This window comes from Idiotropiscis lumnitzeri, chromosome 9 (genome assembly GCF_059441095.1).
Source record: "Idiotropiscis lumnitzeri isolate Australia: NSW breed Sydney's pygmy pipehorse chromosome 9, RoL_Ilum_1.0, whole genome shotgun sequence".
NCBI lineage: Eukaryota > Metazoa > Chordata > Actinopteri > Syngnathiformes > Syngnathidae > Idiotropiscis > Idiotropiscis lumnitzeri.
In genome coordinates, this window is record NC_142399.1 from 10,474,646 (window position 1) to 10,499,411 (window position 24,766).

The following is a 24,766-nucleotide window of genomic DNA, read 5'->3' on the forward strand; positions in this document are numbered from 1 at the left end:
TTATTGATCCAATCCACCCAAATAGTGTTATACGAGCTGCACCTCAACTTAGACCTGCTTTTTTTTTTGTCACTGCCACCAAATAGTCAGGTGCGCCAGGAGCATGTAAAAGACTCGGCGGGGTCTGCCAAATCTCCAAACAGGCAAAAGGAAGATGCTGCAGGTTTGATGCCCAAGCCTACGTGCGCTGCCTACGAAAAAAGAGCCCATCGTCTCTCCAGCGTGTCCTGTGTCATTTCCGGGGTCTCCTCCCCGTGGGACGCGATCGGAACACCTCACCAGGGTGGCATTCAGGCTGCATTCTTGGCGAGATGCCCGAGCCACCTCATCTGTATGAAATGGATGGATGGGTGGATGTGCCGCCTTTGAAAATCCAAATGGAAGCGTGCGTCGAGCTGCAAACCATCCGTCACATTTATAATGCACGACGGGGGAGCTTCTTTCTGTCAGACGAAGTGATCATTTCCTGCAAACCTGAACATGGCATTTTAGAACGACATGGTGTTTATTTTCAATGTGAATTTATTATTATTTTTTTTTTGTCATATGGGAAAAATATGTATTGAGCGGCTGTGTCAAATCCATTTCCCGACTGCACGGCCACAATGGGCGTCATGAATCATTCATTCGCCGCTGTCACTCGCAGCTCGCCGCAGAATTAAGACTCCGTCTAAAGACTCACACGAGCAGAAGCTTTTCTGTGTTCCTTTCATTCGGAACAGCAAACAAATAGGAGAGAGTGAACGGGTTTCTAATCAGGATACGCCCGCTGGTGCGTGTTTTTGTGGTTTTACTGGCTGAACATTTGACAAATCTGACTTGCCCATCCCTAAATCATTTTTTACATTATTATTTTTTTCCCTCTCGCGTGCAATCTTTTCAACCGTAACACGGAGAATAGTATGATGCGCCAGGCAGCCACAACAATGCAACCTCACAATATGACACACTGGTTTTGCAGCACCCCCGGTGTCATATTACAGCGCACTGGACGGCCCCTCGTATGAGAAAGGTCAAACTTCAGTGTGACGGCAAAACACAACCTTTTTTCATGCTAAGTCGGGAAGAGAAAGGGCACGTCTGACTGCACAGACGTTTAAACTACAACTTTTTTTTATTTAACGGCGCCTCCTCTCAAACATGTTTACATCAACTCGAAAGAGCTTCTCTCTCGCATTCAGGCTCGATGTGAGGACGACGCTCGGAAGGTACCATGGAAATTATAATGGCATGTTTTCTTCACCTGTGACATGTTTTCATCCAATACCCGCCAAGGATCAAGAATTATAAGACGCTAGGCGTCCAATTTCTTGGCTGACAACTGAATAGCGTGCCGCCCATATTGCTAGGTCTGTGACGAGTCCGGCATTTGTCAAGAAGAAGTGCAAAACTGCTCCTTCACGGAGACATTTGCAGCAAACGGGGATGAAAAGGAAAGATTTACCCGGTTGTTTCATTTCCCACTTAATGGGCGCACAGCCACTCCAGACAACCAACTATTTGTCTGCAAGCCATTCAAAAGTCAATTTGACATCACAATCCGCCCCCCCCCCCCCAAGAGACAGAAGTGTCTGCTTTTTATATGCATTTCTTTTACTGCAGATTAGCCTTTATGACCAATTGGACTCAGCTTTCGGGGTGGAGTGAGCTTGTTTTTCCTTTTGTCTTATTGCGGTTTGTATTTATTACAGAGTAGCGAGAAGCATTTAGCCCCTTGTTTGTCATTCAGACAGCTTTGTGTTGGCAACTAGCACATTACTACCCAATAAAAATCACATCTCCATGTTCATTTTCAGTATTCGGTGTGTTTGTGTGGCACGGTGGGCGACTGGTTTGCACGTCCGCCTCAAAGTGCAGAGGTGAAGAGTTCGATTCTGGTTCTGACCTTCCTGTGTGGAGTTTGCATGTTCTTCACATGCCTGCGTGGGTTTCCTACAGGTTCTCAGGTTTCCTCCCACATTCCAAAAACATGCACGGCAGGGTGATTGAACACTCTAAATCAGCGGTGGGCAAACTACTGCCCGGGGGCCACATGCGGCCCATTAAACGTTTTAATCCGGCCCGCCGAACTTGAAAAAAATTGAATGAATAAACCTTGTTAATGTTTTGTTTTCTAAATACTGTGGTTTTTCAAAGACATATATTGTTGTAATGCTTTTGTTCACTTTCATGTATAATTAAATCTATTTTTTTTTTTTCTCCGGTGAGGTGAGGTTTACCAAAACACTCCATTCATCTGCTCCTGGTCCGGCCCTTCTATCAAATTTTAGAACCTTTTGTGGCCCGTCAATCAAAACGTTCGCCCACCCCTGCAGTCTATATTGCCCCTAGGAGTGATTATGAGTGCAGATATTTGTTCGTCTCTGTGTGCCCTGCGATTGGCTGGCAACCTGTCCAGGGTGTACCCCTGAACTGAAGACAGCTGGGATAGGCTCCAGCTCGCCCGTGACCCTCATGATTGGAAGCGGCTCTGATAATGGATGGATGGATGAAGTTTTTTTGCTCCCAAAACAGCTTAATATGCTGCCCTATGAATTCTGCCTAGCAACAAGTGGGCTAACATCATTTTTGTCATGGCAGTGCACTACCGTTGTCCTGGTTTGTCGTCTTCCTCTGTGTTTTTTTTTTTTTTTTTTTTTTTTTTTACCCCATCTACAGATAATTGCTCATATAAAATGACCAGCTACGTGACTGTAAGGGTTTGTTGATTGCATTTGGGGTTCAGTATCATTCTATTATGAATAAAGTGTCCAGACCAGACAGTCACGTTGTGTGGCATTGGACCGAAACATCCGCGGTGGCCTTGATAGCTGTCCGTCTGTGCTTAGCTCGTGACCATCACTTCAAAGCCGCTCTGATGCTCGCCGTCAACCCTTTGCGCTTGCTGTGGGGGACGCCTGCTTCCCGAGGACAGAAAAGGCCAATTAATTTTTTTGTGTGCCCTTTGATGACAAAATAAGTGTGTTAAAAAGAAATGAATAAACATAAATATTTTGGGAGTTGAAGCAATGGTTTCGGAGTTAGTTTCATCGTTGCTGTTTATGAGCCAAACGGGAACCTCGAGGGGGAAATTTTATTCAACCCGATTGGCTTACTGCATTGTGTGTGTGGGGGGGGGTGCGCGTGTGTGTGTGTGTGTGTGTGTCACAGTTTAAGTTTTTTTTTTTTTTTTAATGCCGGCGTCGTAACGGGCAAAAAGACCTCAGCTGTTTGAAACAGGTTTTGCTTTGTTTGAAAAAGTGAAGACTCCTGGCTGGATGTGTAATGTACCAAACGCATCCACAGTCACTCGTCCCGGAGGCCGCCCCAGCCCCCCCATGACCAGTTTCACCCATCGACTCACTTTGTGAATGCGGGCGGATCATGACATCAAAGTTTGATTATTTCAAAGTGTTGCCATGAAAACGGGATGTTTTGGTCTCTCACAGCTTCAATTTTTTTATTTTTAGAATTTAAGGGGGGGCGGGGGGGGGTTGGGGCTTAAAATGACTCAGCACAAATTTCCTTTAGAAAGATTCCCCAATACGACCCTTGTGGAGTTTTGACCAACTTTTGCTTTTCGCAAAGCAAGGTCTGCGAAAACATTTTTAGGATGAGTTTATTGAAGAAGATTCTGCATCAGTGACATGTGACCACACAAATGTTTTTCTGGATGAATGGACAAAATCTTGTCGAAAGATGCGCTAGCTCAAGGTTTTGTTGTGCCTGCGTGCGTTTTGCATTGGCGTGCGTCAAGAGGAATGTCAGCGCTGCCCGCTGAAAAGATGCTCTGCAATTTAGGCGAGCATCTTTTCGCCTCAGGCCTCCACTTGTCCGTGTCTACTCTCACCGCAGCTCATCACAGCTGGGACGACACTGGCACTTAAACTCTGTCTCTCGTGCCAGTTCTATCAACGCAACCGCGATCCCCAAAAGATATTAAGGAACTATTACTTTTTTAATTTTTTTTTTACGTTTTATTGTTTTCCTCCCATGTTTTTCCCATAGGAAATAAAGGAAAAACAATCAATCTCTTTCAGGGTCAAACTGGGCCTAAATTGGGAAATGTCACGTCTAAAAAAAAAATTAAAAAAAAAAAAAATTTTTAAATTGTTATTAGTGAGCAAGTTTTCGAGCGGTCAAGCTAATTTGTGATGGAGGTTGTTTGCAAAGTAGTTGTCTAGATATTTAAATAATTGATAAATGTCTAGTTCAGTTCAGAGCGATTGTGTAAGTCAACTGGTTCCAGCACACCCCAGTCTAGAAAAATGGAGGGTAGATGTAGGCTAGCAAATTCTGTAAGCTTGACTGTTTGCTAGCAAAGTAAGTTTTCTTTCTAGCTATATGGGACACATTCTGAAATAAATTCTGATGGCCATGCACTACTCTGGGTGTGTTCGGAGCGGGAGAGTGCGCTCTCCTCCCGTTAATTTCGGAACACGCTTAAAGCATGTCGTGGCACTCTCTTTTTGGTGCACACTGAATAACCGAACGGCACATTTCAACAACGCTCTGAGTTTCTGACCAGTCGGAGTAAACCAGTACGCGCTCGAAACGTATTTCTGAACGTGCTCCAAGTCAGTTAGTTTGTTTAGTATTTGTTGTTTGTTAGCTGCCAAGCTACTATTAGTTAGCTTACACACTAACTCAAGTTAGCTGTCTAGCTACATTGTTAGCTTCCTACCTAGCAACATAGTTAGCTAGTTGTGTAGTTAGCGAGTTGGCTAGTAAGTAGTTAGCTGGAAAGTTAGGTAGTTAGATTGTAGCTAATGTTAGTATATATGTAGGCAAGCGACTGCCTATCTAATAATCAGGCTAGCTATTTTATGAGTTATTGATCTATTTAGCTCGTTAGTTAGTTATCTAATTAGTTAATATTTGGAACATAGTGGCTTTGCTGAATGTCTGAGTGTCAGTGAGGATGTTTTGGTGGGTGTTAGAAGCTCATGTTGGTTTATCTACATTATTGTGGACAAGGCTGCTTTTAATCGCGTACGGAATGTTGCGATCATCAAGGGACGAGGCGCTTATTTGCACACGATGACACATTAATCCCGAAAATTAGCTTCCTGTTTGTTCACGAGAGCAGCTCTCATCCTTGAAACCTCTTTATGGCGGCTCCGCTCGTCCCATTTGTTTCTTCCACCGCAGATCACACCTCCACGCCTCACGCCTCCTCTTAGGCTGTCCACTTACTTTCAGAGCGCCACTAATTGAGTTTTTGGACAGCTCGGCTCGCTCTCCTTTGCTCTGCCCGAGATGAAAGACATTGGGCGTTAAGGCATCAAAAGGGGCAACCATTTCAATCCTGACCCACTTTTCTCCCTCACTCGACTGAACGCGATGAGAATCGGGCCGCCGCGGCGGGGTCAATGCGTTACCCTGAGGTTAATGATGTGAAGAGAACGCTCTCATTTCTTCAGAATTTCTAATTCAGGCTCCCAGATGATTTGCACTTTGTGGTATATTTTGAGCGCATTCATCTGACTGCTGCTCAGTCATGCATTGCCACTAAACAACCCCGCGCTTGACAACAAAGAGGCTGCAGACGTGATGAGGATGCACACTTGCCTACAAAAAGTGAGTGTGAAGTGTCCTGGTGTGAGAGAACATTCCAGAGATCAATTCACTACGCTTCTGCTGCTTCCATTTCATCTTTTGCTCTCGCTGTGAGAGCATCGCAGCATAAAAGAACTCTTTTCACTTTATAAGGTACACCTAATCCAATTCAACATACTTAGCTGTGACACGCAGAACCATTTTAAAGCCATTGCAGTGTAGTTGTACTCTGGCGTCCTCTTACATCCCTGAAACATGCAGTCGATTCAAAGTTGGCCATGGGTGTGAACATTTGTTTGTCTCAATGTGCCGTGCGGTTGGCTGCCGACCAATGCAGGGTGTCCCTCTCCTCTCGCCCGTATTTGGCTGAGAGAAGCTCTAAATTGCTCGCAAAGGTCATGGGGGCAAGTGCTTTGGAACATAGATGGATAAATATTTTCACCCCCCCCCAAAAAAAATTGTTCCATTTGAGCAAAATAAATAAGTAGAACAATAAACACACATCCTCATCCAGTCAAATGCGTAGCAAGTCACAAACACAAAAAAATTATTAAAATAATACAATCGAAAATGTCAGGACTGTATTTGACTGCTTCTTTCACCCCATTCGCTTCTGCGTACACGCGTGTATGCGTGCTTGACGGTCATTACCGCTGGCTGTGAGTCATCTGCTATGATGACGATCTTTTTTTTTTTCCTTTTCTGAATGGCCTTGTAGTGTGAAGCCAGCAGGTATTTTGAAGCTTAACGAGCCATTTATTGCACGGCCAATCATGTCCCGCCTCTGTTTGTATGTGTGGCTTCAAGGATCATTGCTATCAAAGCTATAAGTACCTCATGCTGCTATAAGTGACCTGCGCACACTTTCTGATTGCGAAGGTCCCCAGTGGGCATGTGATGTCTATTCAACTTCAATATGTCTTCCAAGTCATCCAATGGATGTCATAGTGACATCACATGCCGATTGGGTTAAAACGAAAGAGTTGTTGATGTGTTGACATCAGAGGATTTGTAGAAATTTAAATGAATCTATAGCTCTTAACGATTATTCGATTATTAAAGTTGTCACTTAATTTGGTAATCGATTAGTTTTTGGAGTAATCGGTTAATTTTAACACTGTAGGAGAGTTGTTGATTTAACAATCTGTGGTGTAAAAACTGTACTGCGTTAACCTGAGCGCTGTTTTTTAAATATTTGTGTCCATTCATGCAGTCGTAATGCATTCATTGATGTTTTATTTTGTATTAATTTAAATTGTTTGTCTGAAGGATTATTTTCTGCTTCTTTTTTTAAAAGACAGGTTTTACTGTGTGTGTTTTGTAACATGCCTGGAGCCTGTTTTAAGGGGTTGTTATTGTCTCATGAAAATGAGCCACTGGTCATGCATGCCGCACCCACGATTGCGTAACCATGACGACTTGGGGTGGATCGTGGCGATCTTACTTTTCTTCTTTAAATGTAGCTCAAAGTGTGGCGATTTTTTTTTTTCATGCACAGAATAGCACTTTGTACACTACCTTCAATCATCCTGTTTTTTTTGGGGGGGGGGAATGAAATGATTAGAGAAAGTCATATCAAGTTCACCTGTTTGGATTATATCGCGTTTTGAGTTCATGCTGAAAGGCAAATATCGCTAATATTTTATGACGAGCGTCTATTGGTGGTCTCCAGCGTTGCTCGCTTCACGGCGTCGGCATCTGTCATGGAGTCAGCCCCTCTTCCATCTGTTTCCTAATCAATTTGCTTTCATTTCCTGCCAAGTGCTCCACTTCCACCGGCGACGGCTCATTTAGCAGCAAGCGTCGCACGATGTGATGCTCGGCTGTAGTTACACCAAAGAGTCCGCTGCCCACAATCCAAAAAGTCTGATTTAGAGAGAGAGCGAGAAAAAAAGTGAAACTTAAATAATGCTCGTTTGGGAGCTTTTTAAATGTTTCACTCCGCACATACATACAGCGGACACTGCACAGTTGGGGGGAAAAAAAAACAGTCGTCCCACTTGGGCAAACACTATTGGTGCTTTTATTGCTCCTTTGTGAGTGTTTAATCTGACGCTATCTTTTGAGATTGGCGCCTTTCTCCTCTGTCTGCCTGTCTGTCTCATGCGTTTGTTTTATTGTGACCGTGTATTCCCCTTTGTCTTTTTCGCGACTCCTCTTTTTCTAAGCAGAACAAGGCAAAAAGGCGTGCGGAGAGAAAGTGAAATATGGTGCTTGTGATATGCCAGAAAGCTCTCGTTTTTTCTTTTTTTCTTTTTTTATATCCCTTCATAAATAATTCTGAAGCCCGATTGTCTCACCGGGAGGATTGGCTGCGGCGTCGATTTAGGAACCGCAGCACTTGTCACTTGCATCGATTCATGTCGCCGGCAGTCTCAGCGTTCGTTAAATCGGTCTAATTAATTTCTGTTTGTGGCATTAAGCTCATTCAGTCCTCTCGACATGACTCCATTCTCCATTGATGCTTTTGCCCGGCTCAAAAAACAAGGTCACCCGCTTCCATTTGGGTAGTGAAATTTGATACCACCATTTTTTTTTTGCGGACTGAGTGATCACTCTTTGAATGGTGACTGATACCAAGTACCGATACTACTCGTGTTTTTGATATAACAGATGATGATTCACGATGTGTCAAGTATAGCGCTAACTACTGCAGAGGCGGACTTGATTGATGTCAGGTATTTTTTATTTTTTATTTATTTTTTTTTTTTGATCGGCAGCCTCCACAAGCGTATGGCTGCCAGGATGGCCGAGTGGTCTAAGGCGCTGCGTTCAGGACCCAGTCTCCCCAGGAGGCCTGGGTTCGAATCTCGAATTTCCCCATTGTGGGACTAATAAAGGGAATATTACATTATTATTATTATATTATATTATATTATTATTATGATACCTGAAGCAAGGCTCAATACCGATACCAGGTATCGTATTCATCCATCCCTGAATATGGGTGATGTAAATCACACATTGTAACATTTAAAGCAAGCTGCTCAAAATGATCAAAGTAAAGATGATGCTCCACAGTCTCCACATTGCTGCAGTGGTCTGTTTTATGGCAACAATCAGCCACTTTTTGGTTAATGTTTGACCTGAATATGAGGAAGGAAATTTTGTCAACCTTGCTTGTTAGCGTCTATTGTTTTCAATGCGTTTTTTTTTTTTTATACTCCAGAGTCTCCACTTTGCTGCAGTGTTCCATTTCCTTTCCCCACATTCTCTCTTCATTTGCTACTACAACTTGTGTTGAACACAGCACCGAGAGGAATATCAATGTAATTTCAGAAATAAATCCAAAAAGCATTTGGTTGATTCCTCCCAGTGAGACGGAGCTGGGCAATAAGGAGGAGGAATGATGGCGGGCGCTACTCGGGTGCCCGCCACTCTGTTGACGGAAGGAAGCCGCCGGCCTGCTTTAATATGCGTCACGTCAGCAAGTCTGCATTTTTCACATCGGACTGTTGCATAATGCATGCAGAGGAGCCTGCACACTCCTTCAGGAGCTGCGAGGCCGCAGCAAAAACGAGCCTTAGTACTCATGAAAATATTTTAAACAGCCGACGAGCAGAATGTACTCAACGGCAATTATGATGGCTTTAGATATCAATGGACACATTTTTTGCCTGTTTTGTACGCCAACAAAAATATTTGTTGAATTTACTTAATTTTCTTGCCAAGTGGTTGCACTAAATAAAATCACACATTCAATTGATCACAAGTAAACTTTACATCCACTTTAAAAAAAAAATATCCGGATGATTTTATTTTGTGCAGCCACTTGACCAAATAAAATTGAGTGCATTCAACAATTTTTTTAAGTGTATCCAGTAACCTAATTAGCTGTTGTTGGGCTGCATGGTTAAACCAACTGATATGCATATGAGCGATTGACGCACCTCTTTTTTTTATAAAAAAAAAAGTGCAAATGAAAGATTTTCTTTCTGGAAAGTAATTTGCTCCAAGACAGAGTAGTGAAGTGCCATCTAATGACATGACCTTTCTTCTTCTCCACATTGTGCACTAGTTATTTCTATTTCTGATGACTGATGAGCGACTGTACACCATCCGGATGGCTGCCAAGTTAATTGCCATACCTTGGGATTTATTCTGGGAGCGGAAATGTGGCACCAAACGGCAACAGCGGCAAAGAGACGAAATTTTATGTCCTTAACGAAAGCTTAGTGAGGCTTGAAATGTGAAAAGGGGGCGTGCTGGTGAGTAGCGTATGGTTGGAATAATTAAAAATGGTCGGGAGAAATGTCACACTGCTTCCGATCAGACGAGGATTGTTTACTTCATTGACCTTTTTGAGGCCCAATCTGTCATACGGATGAACAATCAATGGACATTATGTCGAATGAAAGTTTCAAATTGCAAAGGCTGCAGTTTTTTAGAAACAAAACAATCTCTACTTGTTACAGATCATAGTTTCACGAAACGTGAAAAGTTGAGTTGATTGGTAGAATTTTGTGAAGCTGTCTCAGTGAACACTGCAAGTCAAAGTGTTTTGTATCTTATCAACACTAAACGTCGTAGATAAAAAAAAAAACGTCTTTCATTTTAATTCTGCTTCATTTGCCTTTTTTACAACATGAGCCTAACCGATGAGATCAAATCATGTGAGTGTACTTCAGCTTTATTGTAAAATAGATTAATGTGTTGCTTTTATTTGTTTAAAAAAATACAAACGAAGAGGACCTTGAATAAAATAATAATCCCAATAATGAGGAGAAAAAAATTCAAATGACTATTTTTCATGCTCCATGTTGTTCATCAAATGAATTTGCCAACCTTATCAAGAAAAACTACTGTAATGCACTTTATTTTGGAGTCAGCCAATCCTCCATCAAGCGTCTCCAGTTGGCCCAAAATGCTGCTGCTCGCCTCTTGACTGCTACTCGTAAGAGGGAACACATAACTCTAACTTTGGCGTCCCTTCACTGGCCCCCTGTAAAATTTTGAGTTCTTTTTAAGATCCTATTATTTGTTTTCAAATATTTAAATGGTCCACCCCTACGCACCTTGCCTCAGACCTGAGAACCAGACCCGATTAGAGGTACGGAAGACTAAGGATTGAGCCTTTTCCGTTGCCGTTCCCTCTCTTTGGAATGAGCTCCCTCTAAACATGAGGCAAGCCCCCTCAATTCCCATTTTTAAAAGTTGTCTTAAAACTTACTTTGAATGAAATTTGTTGCCAATTCCCATGTTGTTTAAGAAGGTTTGTGGAGTACGTCGGAATAATTAAAAATGGTTGCGGTGCCAAAGTGATAAATGTCACGCTTCCTCCTATCAGATGATGAATGTTTGCTTCATTGACCTTTCGCGGCTCAATTTGTAGCGTGAAAATGAGACACTTTTGCTTGCTGCTTTTGTTGGTCATCTCCTTGACTCTTATTACACTGCCTCAGTCTGTCCGCGCACTACATAAACGTACACGTATATATGTATATGTGGGTACATTAGGCCATTTTGATGAGACACAACTTCCGTGTTAACAAATCTCTTTTGAGTGTGACTCCATTATTGTGTCCTTGTACTTGGGGAGACTCGAGCCTAATGAGCTGTCTGTCTTTGGGTGCGCTTGGTTCCCCGCCCCCCACCACCACCGCCACCTCTGGCTCCATCCAGCAATGTGCAACGCGAGACCGAGGCTATATAAGGCATGAAGACTTCACGAGACATAAAGACGTGCCATTCTTTCCTTTGACACGTATTATCCAGTCTGGAGCGCCCGTTACTCTACTCAAGAACAACCTTGATGAAATCACATTGCATAAATAAAGAACGTGATGGTTTGGTGCAATCGGAGCTGTTTGGGAGTGACGTGGTACATTATACACAGGACATTATGTTGTTTCAGCACTTGTTTTGGATTATTTTTTTGCTTACGGGTGCCATAGACGCATTTCCAAATTTAGTCACGTACAAGTGTTTTATGTTTCTTTTTGTACCCTCTCTCTACTCCCTGCCTGCCACGTAGACGCCATGATCCACCGCGAGGAGGATGGTCTGGCCCCCCCAAAAGACAACGGTGACACTGAAAGGCATCCGGCTGAAACGTGACCTCCAGTGACACTTCGCCTCCTCAAAATGTTTGGTAAGTTGAGCCCGTTTCGATTCTCGTGAACACCACAAGGCGAAGCGACAATATTTATTGCTTAAGCATCCAAAATCGGAAAGGATAAATCACATTTGCACACCAATTTCCATACGAGCTTGTGCCTAAAATTTTATTTGGTGGATACAACACGCTGTGTTGTGAAACATAAAAGAATGGGCCAAGGAATTGATCCTTGGGAAAAACCTTTAATGTTCAACGACAGGTAAAGGAATCTGCACAATGAATAGTATGTCTGCATACATTTTTTGCCTTTTATCATGTTTTGGGAACGAGGTCTAAACGTTCTACAGACATGTCAGTCAATTCTGAAAAAATGGAGCACTTTGGCGGAAAAGTAAATATTATGACAAAAAGCGTCATTTACACACATTTAAAGAGGACCCCCCGCCCCCAAAAAAAGAAAAAAAAATTCTTGCTTGTCAATGAGTCGGTTAAAGGATTGAACGGTTTTATCTCCCATAAAAAAAATTAAAAAAAATGCTTTTTGCCGTTAGGAAATCAAGTGTTGCTTCCATTTGCATTCATGTATTCCGTTGCTGGCTTAGCTCGGGGTTGTCGACAATGCAACGTCTCCGGAAGTGAAACTAACAGCGCAAAACTGAAAGCCATCATTTTCATTAATCGAAGCGATTCGAATGTAAATGCCTTTAGTGTGATTTGGAGTTCAGCGAGTTTACGTGTCGCCCGCCGTGCGTTTATATGCGTGCGTGTGTTTGCGTGTGAGTCATGCTTTACGAGCAGCGGAGCGTTGGATAGAATTCAGCGTGCACTTCATTTGGCCGGGCGCTGCCGAGAGGTTGGTGTTACGAGAGATACCAACAAGCACGTTTGGGTGGGCTAAGGCGGGAAGACGCGGATAAACCACTTGTGTCACTTCATTCCTTCCACTGTAATTACCTGTCTCAAGCCATGGAGCTGCTCGGGAACGTTTGGCCAAATTTATATGGCGTTTATGTTTTCAGGGGAAGGTTCAGGCTCGATTTTAATCGTTGCGAGATGCCACGCAGAAAGCCCTTCAAACAAAAGTTTCCTGTGCAGGAATACCTGCTGACTCATGTTTCAATCGCAGGCAGCCAGTAGAATGATAAAGATAAAGATAAAGATGTCCTTTATTAGTCCCACAATGGAGAAATTTTAGGTGTTACAGCAGCAAAGATATAAATCACACAGAGTCGGCGGCGTAATGTAGCCGTTAATGTATAACATTAGCAGCAGACATTCATAAAAAGCATGCAAATATACACAGTATAAACGTATCTAAGTGTAAGGAAACACTCCTAATGCCTGTCCATTATACAGAGGGGGAAACGCTGTAATGATAAAAACTACTGAATGATTGAAAATACTGCAATGATAAAAATATTGCAATGATAAAAGTACTGTCATGGTAAGAGTACTGAAATGATAGCAAAGTACTGCAATGATAGAAAATACTGCAATGATAAAAGTACTGTAATAAGAATACTGTAATGGTAAACAAAATACATCATTGGTCAATATTTAAGTACACCTTTGGCTGAAATACAGTAGTAGTGTATATTGCATCCTAGGACTGCACAATTGCACTAATGCCCTCCCGTTTGTAGGCCTGACCCAATGTTCTTGTTAAAAAGTCTGACAGCAATTGGCAGGAAGGAGCGGCGAAATCTCTCTTTGGTACAGCGAGGGTGTAACAGTCTTTCACTGAAGGAGCTGTGGAGTGTTCTCAGAGTGTCATTGAGTTGGTGGGCTGGGTTGTCCAGCATTGATGACAGTTTTGCCGTCATCCTCCTGCCCCCCACTGAGTCCACAGAGTCCAGGGAGCAGCCCAGGACAGAGCTGGCCCTTCTCACTAGTTTGTCCAGTCTCTTTTTGGTCCCGGTTTTTGTTTTATTTGGATATCCGGACATGCGTGAGAAGTAGTACCTAGCCATTCACGGTGATGTCGAATAACGTCTTTCGTGAATGAGAGTGATTATTTCGTCTTCGCACTCTTCTGTCCAGCGAGCCGTTATGTCCATTGAGGAGATGTGAAATGAGCAAAGTTCATTTAGTTCTCTGGAAATAGCTTCAATTTTTACATTTTTTCCGCTTTGGTCACGTCCGGTTCTTGTCCAGTGCACTGATTCGCTAGCTAACAGCCAATCACAGAGCTCATTTACCCCGACAGTCTGACTTTAATCTACAGGTTGAATCGGCCGAACACTTTTAGAAATATCACCAGGCATCCACGGCAATCGCAGCTTTTCGCGTTGCCTCGATGTAACGTAACGCGAGTGTAAATGTAGCATTCCCAACCATGTTCAGTGTGGCAACAACCAATGACTGATAAATTTCAATTTCCGTTGGTAATTTGAAATCTAATTCCAAACGATCTTTTTCCGTGTTTTCCGAATTGCAGTGCGCTCATATGTATGGTGACATGCATCAAAGCAAAATATAGTGACACTATTTTAGGAACTTAATGAAGCTATTTGTCTTCGTGGTGGTCTAAAATCATTTGAAAAGCCGAACATTTAAAAAAAAAAACAATCCTCAAATTACCGTTAGTTTTCTGTGTTTTAAAATTCAGATGTACAACAAGAGCTTTGCAGCGTTTACTAAACAATGACCGTTAGCGTCCAGTCTCTTCTCACCTTGACTTTTATTTTTCCAGGACGAGCTCGCGCACACATGAGGTAGCGTGTAATGACTCTAATTAGATTGCCGACCGGATTGCACAGCTCCAAAAAGTAAAGTGTCACCTTCATAACTCATCCGGTGACCGCTTTTCCTGAAGCGCACACTTTTGTTGGCCGCTTTTCTCATTTCTTGTTTTGACTTGACTTTCCTTGTTATGCCCTCCGGCTACGTGTCTTTATAAAGTTTGCTCAGTTATTATACCTCACGGCATTATCATTTTTTTTCAATTTAATTTTCCTTGAGAAAGCCGGTTGACTTGATCACGTCGGCTTGAAAATTGATTTCCCATACTTCTACCGAGGCACATATGAAATCCAACTTATATATTTTTCATTCCAACCGTTGGAAATGGTGAGAAGTTAATGCTTCGTTTGTGTCCGTCGGGTATCTCCATTTTCCAGATCGCAACGTGAACACGAACGTAGTTGTCGTGAGAATTTACCTTCTTCAATTCCCCCGCTCCCAAATCCCAACGGTTCCTACTCAAGATTTTAACGCTGTGTATTTTTAATGCTCCGTGCTCTCCATTGGGGATTATCCCAAAACACATTTTCAGACCCCATTTGCTCCTACAAGTAAGAAAAAATGTCAACAATTCCACCTTGCGCAGCGATAAACTGCCCTCAGCGCTCTTTTGCTTTTCTAAACCTGTCAAGCGCCATCTGCATCTTCTGCTAAATCTCTTCCCAAAAATGCTGCTGCAACCACAAAAGACGTCGTGAACGCGCAATGCAGTCAAATTGTTATCCCGGGAGGATGAATTCTTGATGACAGTGACAATGCTTCGAGCAATACTTCCTTTTGTTTTGAATTGTTTGGAGGTTACAATCTTTTACTTTTAATGTCATGTGTTGGTTTTAGACTAATTTTTATTTCTATTGCTTGTCCACATTAGGTTCGCCTCTTCCTGCTCAGCCTCGTAATAGCCGGCCCGGTTGATTGCTTTTGCTGCGGACTTGCCCACGTATGGCACTCTTTGGCACACTTCTTAGTTGAATCAAAGTATCAAAGAAGCAATCAACCTTTTTGAAATAGGCAACAAAGTCTCCTCAATACAATTACACAATCACACATTTTTAGCGGGACAAATCTACGTAAAGGTCGTGTTCGTACGGCAATACATCAAATTGGAGTCTCGTGTCAGCCCTTTCTGTCGAACAGACCGTCAAACATATCAGTTTTCGTATTTGGTTTACAAAATTCCGCAGAAATTTCTTCTCGCTTGAGTTCATGATAAAAACATGGTGGTGAGAATTTGATCTTTGGTCTGCACGGTCATGATGATAAGTTGTCACTGACGCGGGTCAGGAATTGAAGTGTTCGGGCTTGTGGGACAATCCTGATGAACGGCTGTACCGCGTGCTTATTAATTTGACAAAAGATTCTGAGAGCAAACCGAAGCAAACTGAGGCAACGTTGTGTCATTACAAAGCAGGAGTCGGCTTTGCAATGCCGTACAACTCTGACGTGGCGTCTGTGTGATGAATAAGAGCAAGCGAGGGAACACGGAATGTGTCCTCGGGACTTGCTCTCTACTTCCGAATTGTGGTCGATCACGTTGCGACGGACGGCAAACAAATTGTTGGGACTCCTCAAAGCCTTTAGTCCGCCGTGAAAAGGGACGTATGGATTGAAAGCACCTGGTCACATTTCAGCCCTGAATAAGCTTTCTTTTTTCGAGCCGTCTTCTTTGCTCCTCTCCTGACACTAACGTTTGATTCACTTCCAACTTCAGCTTCAGCTCGGAACGCAAACGCACTCCTCCACTTTGAGGGATGACCGGGTCCGAAGATCGGTGATTGATGATTCTGGCTTTAATTAGTATAGCCTGTTTTAGTGATATCAGCAATTCTTTACAGGCTATGCTAATCTGTGCCAGAATCAGCAATGCAATTGTGACGGATACCTTTTTTTTTTTTTTTCCACCCCCTGCCCCCCCACCACGATGCACCTGAAGGCCTTTTCTTGTACTTGTGTCATCCATCAGGGGAGCATATTATGGATATTTGACTTTTACCAGCTTGGATACAAAGTTCTGGATTGCCTGCCCCCACCCATCAACCAAATAAATATTTTCTCATCGACCTATTTTTTGAAAATGTGTCTTCGAGCGAGCCTTTCTTGCACTTCCGCCCCACTCTCAGGCAGCAGTCGGGTCATTTACGTAATAAAACACCAAAATTCTCACCGGTGACCGTGATCTGGAAATATGAGTCATCTTTTATCAGTTCCTTCTAAAACAAATGAGCTGACCCTTGATGGATTGAAGTGTCAGATGATGGCCAATACATCATCCGCTATCCTCGTTTCACCTTTTGGAATCGGATGAGTGGGGGTACTTTTTGGGGCATGTACAGACACAGGCAACAGCATCTCCAACTGCTGTTGTGATTTGTTGATGTGCTTCCATTAACCTAAAGCTAGTGAACCTAAAGACACTTCATTACCAGTGTGTCAATAGCTTGAAAAAGCCATTTTCCCGCCAGGCACTTTTTCGACCCTCTGCGATGATAAATGCACAAAGCTCTTATCTCTCGCCAAAAGAAAAACAAAAACATCTTAGTGTTCTTTTGCAAACAACTTTTTCACCCGGTAATTACGCTCATCACTTGCGAGTGAATTCTTTCAGGTGATGGCTGGTCAGGGTGATGTCACAGGAACTTTAGCCGCCGATTTTTCATGACTTGTTTGATACCAACATATGCTATGGCTACCTGTTTGCGCATTTACTAGGGCTGGGTTTAAAAAAAAAACAAAAAAGAAATCAAAGCTATTTGTATCGTTTTTCCTTTTCGTAGCCCGATATTGATTCATCAAACCATATATCGGTACTTTTACGAATGTCTTTTTCCCCATAAATTTACGCAGATTTTGTCCCGAAGCGAAAGTAGCGTATCAAAACAAAATGGCGGAAGCAGTGAAGTCAGCGCCAACAAGCATGAAGGCAGATGTATTTATCGTTTTGAGCAGGTCATGTTAAATAAAACAAAATAAAATGTACATGAAGAATGTAACTGTATTGGCTTCAATTCTTCATGTAAATATTCATGTTTTTACAACTGCACCTAATTACAGCAAAAGTTTGTACTAATTGCAGCATTGCAAAGGAAAATTGTGACCCTTTCATAGCATCATAAACATTTTTAGAATGCCCTTTTGCTCGTCTACAACTTTTCATTTCGAAATGTAAGTATCAGATTTTATTTGATTTTTTTAATGACATTTGCTGGATTGATAATCACATGTTAACGCTTGAAGCGATTTTTGCCGAATTGAGAAGCAGCGGGATACATGGTTAGGTAAGATATTTAACAGGTACAACTTTTCAAATTTGGGACGATATGTGATCAAAAGATGCTTCAGATAGCTGCGGTGAGGCTTTTCAGTCGACTGCCTATATTTTTCTGCAAATTCCTGTCCGAGGGTGACATACCGCCATCTTTCTTGCGTTCCAAAATTCTCCTTCGCAATACGCCTGGTGACTAATGAATGCGCCGGTATGTTCGCGAGGAGGTGAGGAGGATGCGATGGCTGACAGGTGAGCTGCCTGTAACGCGATCCTCTGAGGGACTGACATTCTCGGCGGCCTTTGATTGGCAGGGGAGCAAATGGCAGCGGCGTCTGCAGGCCTGATACCAAATGCCGACACACGGCCGTGCGGATAAACGCGTGCGTACTTGCCAATCCATCCGGCCTCCCGCTTATTCCGCGCCACTCGTCCCCGCTTTGCTGCCTTGGAGCAGGAATTTCCACCTGCTCGCTTCACTTTGAGAGGAAATATTCTCCAATTAACATAATCACCACCCGCTTGGGGACGGGAGGCTTGGGATAATTTGCAATTAGCTATTATTTAGAATTCAGAGATGTTAACTTACTGTAATCCTTTGCACTCAGAGCGATTGATTTGGGAATTCCACGGAAAAAAACAATGTTGTCCTTGAATAGGACCTTTTAACAGTCAACAAAATATTTATTGACGATATCTGTAATTCACTTTTACCTGGTCAAAAAGAACCTTTTGGATATCCACTGCGACATTCTTTCCCGTCCGAAATGGCGTCACAGTTGACATTCATGTCTATGGGGTTTCTCATTGAAATTCACTTGGATTCATCTGGTATGTGAAACACGGATATCTGCAACAGTTTTGTAGTTATTTGTAATTCCAATTTGAGACAGCCATATTTTGGGTCTGACTAGTTATGATTCCAGTTCAAGACATCATTAGGGTTTTAGTAGGACCAAGTCCGCTCCTCGAGAGCCCCTATTCAGCCAGTTTTAGATGTCTCCATCCTCTATCCAGCCATCAGCAAGCTTAATAATAACAATCCTGATCATTGGAATCAGGTGTGTTGGAGGAGGGAGACATCAAAAACAGGCTGGCGAGCGACTCTCGAGGGATAGCTTTGTTTCTGCACATTTTAGGCTCCACCAATAAGCGGGACAAACGTAGCCTGACCCACGGGTGTCAAACTCAGGTCCTCGAGGGCCGCTGTCCTGCATGTTTTTGATGTTTCCCTCCTCCAACACGCCTGATTCAAATGATCAGCTCATTAGCAAGCTCCGTACAATCCTCATAACGATGGTGATCATTTGAATCAGGTGCGTTGAAGGAGGAAAGCATGTAAAACATGCAGGATAGCGACCCTCGAGGACCAGAGTTTGACACCTGTGGCCAAACAAGTGAGAGGACGCCATTGAGTGGTGAATCCAACTTCTGATTGGTTAAAAAAAAACAACAACAGCAATCTCAACTGTGTTTGTGTGTGTGTGTGTGTGGTTGTCGTCAGCAGTCGAGATTCTGAAGGCGTTGGGAAAATATCATAGCTGAAATCTGATTGGGCAAAACATAAAAAAATAAAATAACCCACTAATGATTGGAAGCAGCGCAGCTAAGACGAGCTACGAAATGGAGACAAAAGACTGTTGGCAATAAATTGTTTGTGTTTATAAATGTAGGGCTTGAAGTTTGGGCGTCTGACTGCTCGCCACCACCGTGTGACCCGCGCTGCACTTTACAGAAAACCAATGATTGCATTACTTCGCCTGGCCAACATTGTCTATGTCCAATAAAGCTTCCTCTAAATGATCGATTCCCCCCACCCCCCAAGTCGGTCTCCGTGTCAGCTTATCAGTCATTTCATCAATGGAAATAATGTCCTGTGTAATTACGTTACCGCAATCACAGAGGAGCACCAGTAATTGCTGCGACTTGTCCTTCCAAGTGCTCACTTACAATAGCTTTCAATCTCCACTGAAAGGATATTACCTTCACGAGAGAGCTTTTGTTTTTTAATTTTGAAATAATTGTGCAAAAATAGATGAATAAATTAAAATTCTGGGCGATTCGTCAGCTGAGGACTGTAGAAGTTTGTGGTAATGTCTTAGGAAATGGCATGCAGTCATTGTTGGAGGTCTTTCTTATTTATCCTTGCGTCCATAAATTGGAAATAAAACTAGAAGCTTATATGTGACAATTTTGACTCGCAGCAATTGACCCAATTTAACCTGGCTAATAAAAATGCCGCGTGTACGTCGCCCGTCAGCAGCGAAGGCGAGAACTTAGTCGACTTCCGAGGTCAGATCTCCCCCGAGCAGCCGAGCCCGTCCATTAAACAAGCTAATTCCACTCGTTACCTGCCTCCTCGCCTCTCCGCGCTTTGCAAGAGTGGCTTTTTACGAGGGAGCAGCTGCATCAGCCGCCGCCGATCTGCGATAGCGCCGCTCGAAGCCACCATAACAACTTTGCTATTTTACATCACCACCTCGGGCAGGAAATAAACCAAACAAACTTGCCACGTTAAATTCTTGTGCTTTGTTTGTAGCTGATCAGGTCAAGATCGCTTGATAAAGAGTTTGTGTGCGTCACAAGGAGAATCACAAGATGGATTGTTGTGTTTTGCGGTGGGACATTTTACACCCTAATCATGTCTCATTTCCCAAAATATGTTGAGTACCTGAAAGAGAAGCTGTGTTTTATAGAAATTTTTTTTTTTTACAATATCCTTATTGTGATACCCTCGCACGTGTGAAAGGAGCGCCACAGTCGCTTATGCGCTTTTTAATCTCTTTTTAAACACCAGAAAATCAGCAAAACACACACTCTAAAAGCAAAATAACCTGTACTGGGTTGATAGTGGATCATCTCCACTTTTTGGGTTATTTATATTTACCCCAAAACTTGGCGGTTCAAACGAATAAACCACAAAATAAAACCCAATGTTGGGGGTTGGGAGTAGATCACAAAACATCCCAATTTTGGGATTGTTTTTTGGGTTGCTCATTTGACCCGACTTATTGATTTTTTTTTTTTTTAATTTGCTTTGGTCCCTTTTTGACCCACTTTGAATTATTATTATTATTTATTTTTTTTATCCAACTGTCTTGAGAATGCAATGAGCACACTCACATAGACGCTGCTGTTGGTCAGAGCTCACACCCAACCACTCACACACAGACTTGACAGCCTCACATACCTTCCCAGCAGGCCCCGCCCTCTTAAAGGTGTATACGCCCCGCAACAAGCGGCTCCAAATTCTCAAATCGTGTGTGTAGTCCTTCTAAAGGTCTGCTAAGACAACTGGGAACTGTTTAACATTTGTAAAATAATTCCTAATATGTCTCAATTTCGTATCTTTTTAATCTAACCTTCCATGTCTGAGGCTTATTATTGATTAGTCAAGCATAGAGCTCTTATTCAAAGTGATTTAATGAGGCTTCAACTCTAATGTATTATTTTTCTGCTTAATTTCCGCGGAACATTCAAGGCTGGCTGCACCTTGTCCATCAACTGAGATAACTGCCCGTGTGATTAGTGCACTACATTAAAGCTCACGGCTGCTTCCTCTGTGAGTTATCGCACAGGCAACGATGCCGCCCGTAATTAATGCATTCCGTCAATCCGGGAGGGAGAAAAACCCTTTCTGAAAGATTCCGTCTGCCCTGGGGATGCTTGTCAGAGAGCCAAATGCACTGGAGTGCTCGCTGAAGATGTTCACCAAGCAGCAAATATGAACCTTAACTGAACCTACATCGCCGCTCGTGTGTTTCACGTCGACGCTTTTTTTGGTTCACCGTGCTTTATTTAGTCAGAAATGACCTTAAGGATGCACTTTTATATTCACAGTGGTGGCCAGATGGCACCAAAATCCTTCCATCAGCATTTTTAGGATGAGCAACTCCGCTGTTGGAGAGCTTCCAATACTGAGGTTACGTTGCATCCTGCAGGATTAAAAGAGTTTTGGGGGTGGGGGAGGGGGCGGGGTCTACTGGGTGGGCGTATATATGGAGATCGATTGTGATCAGCAAGCAGTTCAGCTGTTAAATCCTCACGCACAGGGATAACGATTTACCTTGAAATGTCCACTTGTGTATTTTCTTTAACGTCCTGACCTTGGTAAGATCCGTCCCAATGGTCGGCGCATTAACATAGCAAACATTTACTGTTCAAAATGTTTATCCTTTGAATAAAACATCCCTGACTGAGCTTGTTTGAATGAAAAGCCGATGGGGAAATAAATAATGGAGATAATGAAACGTTCAGTTGAGAAACAAAGGTGTCATTATACTTGAAGTCCTCATCATTAGATCGGAATGGACTTAAAGTCTGTCCGTTCAGAGTTTCTTCGCGGCTCTTCAAGGGTGAAATATTTCATAGGCGGTCCTGAGGGCCTCTCATCAAAAGCAAAGACAACAGATGCTCACATTTAACCTTGGCAAGACAAGGAAACTTTATTTCTATAGCACAGGCAACTCAATGTGCGTCGCAAAAGCAGAACATCTAAAAGCATTTACGAGCAGAACAGCAAAGTCATTCAAAAGCCAAGCAAAGCGAGTAAAAAAACGTATATAGCACGAACGCAGCGCAAGTCAATCCGACTTAGCGTCAATGAAACCAGCCGCACGACTGGTCGCCTCATAGATTTTTGTCTCGATTTCCTGTCTGGCTCACATTACTGCTTGTATTGCTTAGCTGGGCCAATCTCTCACTTTTTTTTTTTTTTTTTTCACGATGTGTCTCGCCGTGCCAACGGGCCGATTGGCGAGGCGGCGGAATCTCTTCTAATCCTGGGCGGCTCGCCCTCGACGAATTGAAGTGATTATACGCCTGCACCTGCACCACGCTTAGACAAAGAGCTCGGAGACGGTGGCGATTGTCCGTCGCCGTCAACAGAGATCACGAACCTCACCGCCCCGAGCAGCTTGGCGGCCTTTTTTTTTTTCAAAAGACATAATGCAAAAGTTGATGGCAAAGGTGGCGGGCGGGCACGCCGCTTATTAATTTGTGGCCAAAGATGCAACGCTGAATGGTAAATACTACTCACTACCTCAAGCAGGGGCCCGTCACAATGTGGTCTGATGCGGATTTGTACGCAGCTGCACTGAGGACGAAGACTAATATTGAGCGTATTCCCAAACAGTCCTCAACTCTCTGCGCTTTTAATCAGGAGTCGCAGCATGTGCGGAAATAAATGCCTTTGCGTCGCCAGCCCTGCGCCAACGTGACACTCAATATTCATGACGCGCCAAAATCATCGAAAAGACGAATTCCATTGAATAAAGCTCTGGAAATAACCTTAAAGTTGTTCGGAAAGTGACTGAACAAATAATAACAGAATATATTTGCATATGCGACCACAGAGATAATCTGCGTCATTCGATTTGTTGTGACCCACACGGCCTTCTGTTCGGGTGGCATAATAGACGACAGCGAGCCACGTCAAGTTCAGCTTGACTGCGACTGCACACATCAGCAAAGACACAATCGCAGCGGGTGTAACCGACACCTGACCCGACAGACGGAAATAGCTCGTTTTGTGTTGTGTCGCATGTGCTGTGCAATCGGCGCGTCCATCGGCGACGTGGGAGGCGGAGGAAGACGACTCTAAAATATATAACACAAGCTGATGTTTAAGCTTTATGAATGTCTCACATTTCAGTTGGGTCGAGGGGTGCTGTTCTTTTTTTATTTTTTTTTTAAATACTCGACTTGATTGTGTTGTCTCACCTCCCACATTGGGAACATTATTTCACCATTCGCATGAAATCTTATCCCAGCCTTTCCGCGCTGAAAATACTTTGCCCCTCCTCGCACTGTTTTGAACGAATCGGCCCAAAAAAGAATGCAAAACATCAACGCTAAAATATATTTCATTTCTAAACACAACTGTAAATGTCAGCTTTACAGATGCCACGTCTGCTTTTCAGGCAGTTGGTCTTGTGGTAACGACACTTCGTGGCGTCAGCGACCTGACTTTTTGGGGTCGTTTATCTGTTGGACACAACTTGTAATACTTCCTGTAGTGTGTTAGCAATAGCGCTAATGCTAACATTAATGCCTTGTGACCAGAGTTTTCTATCTTACAAATTGCAGAATTACTACTTTTATTGGTATTTATCACCCCTGCTCTTACAACAAATATGTATTTAGGGCTATCTTGGAATTTATTTGGTTCATATTTATTCAAACACATAAATTACCTGAGCTCCCCTCAGTCTTCTGACGTTCGACCATGAGTTCTGCCTTAGCATGTTTGCCTGTCCCCATAGCTGCTTGATGTTTTGCTTCAACAACAACAAAATATAAACTCCCCCCCCCCGTCCTGCTATCAGTTTGTTTTTGAGCGTTTCATGCCTTGGCCACAAATAATTCGCAACCTTGAAAGACTTCTTATCAGGACTTTGAAGGTAACTTTATTGCTACTCACCCGCGGTTGCTGCAGCTCTTAAGTAAGTTCCAAGTATTCCTTTAATCCAGTGTCCTGTGTTTGGGTTTGACCCACACCTGTGACGGTATTCTGGTTAAAAAGTATTTTCTCAAGATACACTCCCAAACGTCACAATGAAGGCTAGTAGGACATTAAGTGCCCATTTGAGGCTTATTGTTGCGCTTGTTCTTTAGCAAACTTTCACTTGGTAATTTGTGCAAATGAGTCCCGATGAGAAATTTTGTCTATTGTGGGTGGAGGATGGCGTCAAAATTTGAAAAAAGATTCAAGGATCTCGGATCAACACAATTTTGAGTGGGCTTGAAATGCATCAAAGACCCATACGGGGATTCGGCCATTTTGGTTTAAAAAATGTATTTTGGATGAACTCCTACTTGGAAATTGGTGGAAATGATGCCCGATCCTCGACAGATGGGCGATGCTAAATAGTGAAGCTTTTTTTTTTTTTTTTTTTGCCTAAGCCTTCTAGTTTCATAATCGTGGATTCTGCTTGCAAAAAAGGCCACGAGTGCCCGTTCATCCCTACTCGCAGCCTTAATTCCTACTGCTGTTTTAATCGCCTTTGGCCTCCTGTGCTGTTCCCGAGCACTACAAAAGCCATTTAACGCATCAAATGACAACCCGAAACGTGATTTAGACCAACAATTCTTGCCAAGGGCCACACTTGTCTTATTAAATCTGGACTCTGACTTGTAAAGGCCGTCCACTTTAATTGTCCGTGATT

General features: G+C 43.0%; 2 protein-coding genes across 4 annotated transcripts in view; one reads left to right on the plus strand and one right to left on the minus strand.

The window, feature by feature from the left end:
- chrm3a (cholinergic receptor, muscarinic 3a) overlaps positions 1 to 24,766 on the plus strand; it is a 66,886-nt gene that overhangs the window by 16,506 nt on the left and 25,614 nt on the right. For all 3 annotated transcript variants that reach the window (XM_088305382.1, XM_088305383.1, XM_088305381.1), the window contains exon 2: positions 11,513 to 11,629. The gene's annotated coding sequence lies outside the window, so the exon portion shown is untranslated. The remainder of the gene's footprint in view (positions 1 to 11,512; positions 11,630 to 24,766) is intronic.
- Positions 6,225 to 24,766, minus strand: part of rgs7a (regulator of G protein signaling 7a) — a 147,194-nt gene continuing 128,652 nt past the window's right edge. The window contains exon 19 of the transcript XR_015845139.1: positions 6,225 to 6,241. The gene's annotated coding sequence lies outside the window, so the exon portion shown is untranslated. The remainder of the gene's footprint in view (positions 6,242 to 24,766) is intronic.